Source organism: Zingiber officinale, chromosome 6B (genome assembly GCF_018446385.1).
Source record: "Zingiber officinale cultivar Zhangliang chromosome 6B, Zo_v1.1, whole genome shotgun sequence".
NCBI classification, from domain to species: domain Eukaryota; kingdom Viridiplantae; phylum Streptophyta; class Magnoliopsida; order Zingiberales; family Zingiberaceae; genus Zingiber; species Zingiber officinale.
In genome coordinates this window covers 18,424,780-18,431,851 of record NC_055996.1, presented here as the reverse complement: position 1 = coordinate 18,431,851, position 7,072 = coordinate 18,424,780, and positions in this window count along the sequence as shown.

Below are 7,072 nucleotides of genomic sequence, written 5' to 3'. Positions count from 1 at the left end.
GTCTGATATTTGGTAGGAAGTCTGATTGGGTCCACGGGACCTGACAACCGACCGAAGTCCAGTTAGATTTGCGAACCTGACAACTACAGAAAGACCTGGTGGGTCAAAGGCAAGTCAAGTGACTACAAGTGGTAAATGAAGGTAAACAACTGGATGAGAGATCCAGTGAGGACGCGTTTCTTATTGAGGGAACTGTAGGCAGGTCTCGGGGAGACAAGATCTAATTACTACTCATATTTTATTATGTTGTGCTCGAATGATCGAAAAGAATTTAGATATCTCTATAATGTTATGATATTGTCCACTTTAGGCCTAAGCCCTCATGATTTTGCTCTTGGGCTCTATCCAAAAGGCCCCATGTCAATGGAGAATCTTTTTCTTATAAACCCATGATCTTTCCCATGTGTTTTCAATGTGGGACTATGTTTGCAACCTTGCAACCCCAACAATCCCCCCTCAAACAAAGGATCACAGGGTCCCCCTCAAGCATCGGGTCACTTTTGACATGTTTAGGGTCTCCTCTCAAGCATCAGGTCACTCTTGACCTGCTCAAGGCCTCCCCTCAAGTATCGGGTCACTCTTGACCTGCTCAGGGCTTCCCTTACTTTGTTCAAGGTTTCACCCACATGGTTCAATCTTGGATCATGGCTATGGCTCGTGTTTCTTCTGGCAGTTAGTCCAGTGAAGAGCAAATACCAATTAAAGGATCAAAAAGAATTTAGATATCTCCACAATGGTATGATATTGTTCACTTTAGGCCTAAGCCCTTATGATTTTGCTCTTGGGCTCTACCTAAAAGGCATAATATCAATGAAGATATCTTTTTCTTATAAACCCATGATCTTTTTCATGTATTTCAATGTGGGACTATATTTGTAACCTTGCAACCCAAATAGCGCTAACTCTGTTTTGCAGGGTAAAAATATTTTCTATCATATGGATTAACCTTTTCTTGCAGGAGAAATCTGTTGAAGAAAAGGGGGTCCGAGCGCCCTGACTCCGGGGCGCTCGGAGCTAGTTCAGGCACCTCGAGCAGTCTCGCCCAGGCGGGTACCTGGGGCGCCTTGGCGGTCTGGGCGCCCGGACTCGGTCCAGGCGCCTGAACCCGAAAAATCATCCTTAAGCTGATGTGGAGCGCGTCGATTGGCCGAGACACGTGATCCAGCGCTTGGAGGGGTTCTAGGCGCTCGGAATAGACCAATTTAAAGGTCTTCAACCAGGAGCTTCAGAACAACAACTACTATAAGTTTCTCTCTTGCTCGGTGTTCCGAAAAAGCTTCTATGATGCTGTGAAGCTCCTCCGACAACTGGTGACCAAGACTTTCATATTTTTTTTGTTGTGGGTAGCTTTTATTTCCAGTTCTTGTACTTAACTCTTGTAACACTTTTTGTGAATTATTAGTGGATTGCCTAATGAAAGAACTTGACAAGTGTGAGCCTTGGAGTATGAGTCGTCAAAGGCTCCGAACCAAGTAAAACTTGATTTGTTAGCATTGTTTTATTTTCTTCTATTGCGTACCTGTATTAATTTGCTCTCGATTTTTCGACGATTGCTATTCACCCCTCTCTAGCGTCTTTCCGATCCTACAGTAAGTGGTGGTAAGCAATTGGAGGAGAGATCCAGTGAGGATGCATTCCTCATTGAGGGAACTGTAGGCGTCGGTCTAACTTAGATCCATTTGGGAAACCTAAGTTGAGATCTTGACTAGATCCTGGTCTCGAGGAGACAGGATCTAATTACTACTCTTATATGTTGAGTTGTACTAACTTTATTTTGTAGGATGAACCTATTTTTGTTGCGCGGGACTAACACTTTTTTTACAGGAAAAGGAGTTGAAAAAGGAGGTCCGGGCGCCCGGAGCTGGTCCAGGCGCTCGGAGCTGGTCCGGGCACTCGGACCAGTCTTGCCCGGGCGGGTGCCTAGGACGCCCTAGCGATCAGGGAGCCTGGAGTTGGTCTAGGTGCCTAGACCATAAAATTCATCCATAAATTGATATGGAGTGCATCAATTGGGCAAGTCACGTGGTCCAGGCACCCAAAGGGGCTCTAGGAGCCTGGAATGAGCCTATATAAAGGCCTTCGACCAGGAGATTCATAACAACAACTGCTACAAATTTCATTCTCGTGTGTTGCTTCAAAAAGGCTCTGATGATGCTGTTGGTTGCTACTCGGAAAACCTATAGGTTCCACTGTACAAAAATTTTGTACAAAGGTCTGAACCTTTTCCTAGCTACCATGTGTTCTTTTAAATTAAATTTTGGATCGCCTGCGGAACTTAACACGTTTGATCCAAAACTTAATCTATTTGTTCTTTTAGGTTTTGACTTGGATCTCCTGCGGAACTTAACACGTTCGACCCAAGTCTCCTTAAGTTATTAATTCCATTAAATATTAATTTCCATAATTGGTTCCCAGTACTGACGTGGCGAGGCACATGGCCTTCTTGGATATGGGAGCAACCACCACCGACTAGACAAAACCTTTTATAGAAAGCTAATATTTAATTTCCTAAAATAACTTTAGGTTAACCGAAAAGAACAATCAAATCACAAGGAAAAAGAAAACAAAAGAACACAACATCGAAAAACATATTCGAAATACTAGAATCGCATGCCTCTTGTATTTGGTATAATTTCCAAAAATAACTAGTATGATGCGGAAAGAAAAATTACTAGTTATACCTTTTAGAAAGACCTCTTGGTCTTCTACCGTATTCCTCTTCTAACCTCGGACGTTGTGTGGGCAACGATCTTCCGAGATGAGAAACCACCAAAGCACCTTCTCCTTTCTTCAAATTTCGGCCAAGCACAAAGCTTCCAAAAGATGAAGATCTTTTCCACCAACCAAGCTCCTAGGGATATAAGCTTTCTCTCCTTCTTCTTCAAGCTAGATCCGGCCACCAATTAAAACTCCATGAGCATGAAGAGGTTCGGCCACAAAGAGAAGAAGAAGAGAAGAAGGAAGGGCCGGCCACACCATCAAGGAAAAGAGAGGAAGAAAAAGAATAGAGTTGTACACCATGAAGCCTCCTCTATCCTCTCTTTTATAATCCTTGGTCTTGGCAAATAAGGAAAAATTAATAAAACCTTCCTTAATTCTTTTGCCATGAAAAAGAAAAATTAATTAATTAAAAATTAATTTCCTTTTTCCAACTTATTTGGCCGGCCACCTACAATCCACAAATCAAGGAAAGTTTTAATTAAAACAAAAATTAAAACTTCCTAATTTGTTTCTAGAAATTTATAAAAATTTCTCCAATAATTTTATCCCTTCATGATTGGTTAATAAAAAGGAAATTTTATAAATTAAAATTTTTCTTTTAAACATGTGGATAAAAAGAAAGTTATCTCTAAAAATTAAAATCTCTTTTAATCTACAAATAAGGAAAGATATCAAATCTTTTCTTAATCTTTTGTAGAAACTTATAAAAGAGAATATTTAATTTTAAACTCTCTTTTAAATTATGAACATGATTAAAAAGGAAAGTTTTCTTAAAATTTAAAATCCACCTTTAATCATCAAATAAGGAAAGATTTCAAATTTTAAACTCTCTTTTAAACCTGTAGATGATTTACAAATAAGGAAAGTTTTTACCAAAAATTAAAACCATCCTTTTAAACTACAAATAAGGAAAGAGATTAATCTCTTCTCTTAATCTTTTGTAGAAAGTTATAAAAGGAAATTTTTAATTTTTAAACTCTCTTTTAAAATCATGATATCCACATAAGAAATAATTTTAATAAAAATCCTTTTTAATATTCTAGTGGCCGGCCACCTAAGCTTGGGACCCAAGCTTTGGCCGGCCACCTAACTCATCCACTTGAACTTGGCCCTAGCTTGGGTTCCAAGCTAGCTTGGCCGGCCCCATTGGATGGGTAAGAAGGTGGGTATGTGGTGGGTATACATCTCTATATACAAGAGGCTACGATAGGGACCGAGAGGAGGAATTGGTTTTGGTCTCCCGATGAAATTAAGCTTCCCGTGTTCACCCCGAACACACAACTTAATTTCATCAATAATAATTCATTCCACTAAAGAACTATTATTGAACTACCGCACCAATCCCAAATTACATTTTGGGCTCCTTCTTATTATGAGTGTGTTAGTCTCCCTGTGTTTAAGATAACAAATGTCCACTAATTAAGTAAGTTACTGACAACTCACTTAATTAATATCTAGCTCCAAGAGTAGTACCACTCAACTTCATCGTCATGTCGGACTAAGTCCACCTGCAGGGTTTCACATGACAATCCTTATGAGCTCCTCTTGGGGACATTCTCAACCTAGATCACTAGGACACAGTTTCCTTCTATAATCAACAACACACACTATAAGTGATATCATTCCCCAACTTATCGGGCTTATTGATTCATCGAACTAAATCTCACCCATTGATAAATTAAAGAAATAAATATCAAATATATGTGCTTGTTATTATATTAGGATTAAGAGCACACACTTCCATAATAACTGAGGTCTTTGTTTCTTTATAAAGTCAGTATAAAAGAAACGACCTCTAATGGTCCTACTCAATACACTCTAAGTGTACTAGTGTAATTATATAGTTAAGATAAACTAATACATAATTACACTACGACCTTCCAATGGTTTGTTCCTTTCCATTTTAGTCGTGAGCTACTGTTTATAATTTATAAGGAAACCGATAACATGATCTTCTGTGTGTGACACCACACACCATGTTATCTACAATATAAATTAATTGAACAACTACATTTATCATAAATGTAGACATTTGACCAATGTGATTCTTATTTCTAGATAAATGTTTATACCAAAAGCTAGGCTTTTAGTATACACTCTAACAGATGCTGCAACGCTCCACCGACAACCGGACTTCAACTTTACTTAGTTTTATTTGTTGTCGGTAGTTTTCATATATAATTTTTGCACTTAATTTGTAACTATTCGAACTATTAGTGGGTTGCCCAATGAAAGCACTCGGTGAGTGCGAACCTTGGAGTAGGAGTCGTCGAAGGCTCTGAACCAAGTAAACACCACTTGTGTTAGCGCTTGGTTTGTCCTCTTCCTTCTTGTTTTCTTCTTTTATTATTTCGTTGCGTACTTCGATTTAATTCGCTATAGATTTTAGACGATCGCTATTCACCCCCCTCTAGCATCTTTCTGGTCCTACAGTTTTAGCATTGGAAGCGCCCTAGGTTGATTAGAGGTGCTTTGGAGTTGATAACATTGAAGCGATGGAGGCACCCCCAAATGGATAAACGCTGAATACTTGGGATCAAATTAGAGTTGGTGGAGGTACCTTGGGTCATTGGAGGGGCCTCCAATGTAGTATAAAAGGGAGGATTGACTACATATTTTAACACTAATTCTTCATAAGCTTTCAAGCTCATTCTGCTACATCGTCTTCCTGCGCTATTGTTGTATTGTAACTCTGCTACGCCCAATTGGTACAGTTAGAACGACACTAACCTCGAACTACGATCTTCAACTACTACAATCGTTAGTAATATTTTAAGTTATTTACTATTGTTTTGGCATAAGAAAGTGTAATTAATTACACTTTCTTCATTTGTATTTGAGGTTCGATGTTTAGTGAATTGGCCATCGGATACATCCCAAGGGGGCATGGGCCTTGAAGTAGTAGTCATCGGATTACAAACCAAGTAACCAACTGCGTGCTAGTTTCTTTACTGTCTTTCGCTTTGCATTGACTTTTAACAAGTCTTTTTAAAACGAGAAAAAGAAGTTGGACACAAAAGAGCCAAACCAAATGAGCTTCGTGACTCTAATGGAGAATGAAAAAGTAGGCAAACCAGAGTCTGAACTCGAGTTTGAACCTAAATATGAGTTTGAGTCAGAGTTTGAGTCAAGCCACGGATTCATATATATTTGAGATGAACCAAACAATGAGGTAAAGTTTCCCTTAGTTGATAAGTTATATGATATGATTTCTTACTTAACTAAAAAATTGGCTAAGTCTAATGTCTGGGTCTAGTCACTACTTAAGGAGGTTAAAATCCTTTGAGTAGAAGACTAACCCTAGTCCCTCAACTAATCAAGTTTAGGATGAAACCTCAACTTATGTCCAAAAATTTGAGAAAGAGAATTCCCTTATGAAAAAACAAGTTGAAGAACTAAAGGGAACGTTGGAAATTTTCCTTTGAAAATTTTGTGATGATCCCTACTTTGATTTGTGTCAAAGGGGCAAAGATTAATTTAAAGTGAATTGAGAGAAAACTTAGAAAAACTAACTAAAATTTAGATTGAAGTTAAGTTTAAGTTAGATATACCAATCTTGATTAAACTTTCAACTTAAATACATAAACTGATTACTTACAATTTTTTACTATAATTTAAGATGTTAAAGTTATCAAGTCTTATTTCAGCACAACTTAAACTTTAAACTTTGATATAAGTTTAAGTAAATTTAATTGCTTTAGATTAAGATTGAAATTTTGTTAAAGCATGTTAAACTCAATTAAAGAAAGGTATTTTTGTCTAACTTTAAACTGTGTTGGCAAACATAAAAAATGAGAAGATTATTATAGTTAGCACCGATAATCAAACTTGTATTTTGATGTATGATAAATGGTTTAAAGTTAGACATTATGTAATTTAATATGTGAGTTAAATGCGTATATCACTTAACATGAAAAGTCCTAATGGGTTAGGAAGACTAGACATTATCAGAAAGACCTAATGGGTTAGGATGACCAGACAATAGGAAAAGAGTCTTAGTGGATCAGAAGGTCTAGCCATCAGGCAGAAGGCTAGATAAGCGGATATGACAATGCACTTGATGGGTCAGCTAGACTAGACATTAAGTAAGGAAAGTCTGATGGGTCGATCATACACTAAGCAAAAGTATAAGATTAAATAGGTTAGACAGACTAAATGTTTGGCGGTAAGTAAGGTAAGTTCTAGAGAGATCTTCTGTTCTAGAAGACAATGAGGATGTATGATCGAACGAGTGCAATAGAGGGGGGGGGGGGGGGTGAATATCGTGCTTTTAAAAACTTTTCTTTTCGTATTTTAAAGATAATCAGAATATGCAATGAAAAGTAAAAGACTCAGTTTGGTTACCTGGTTC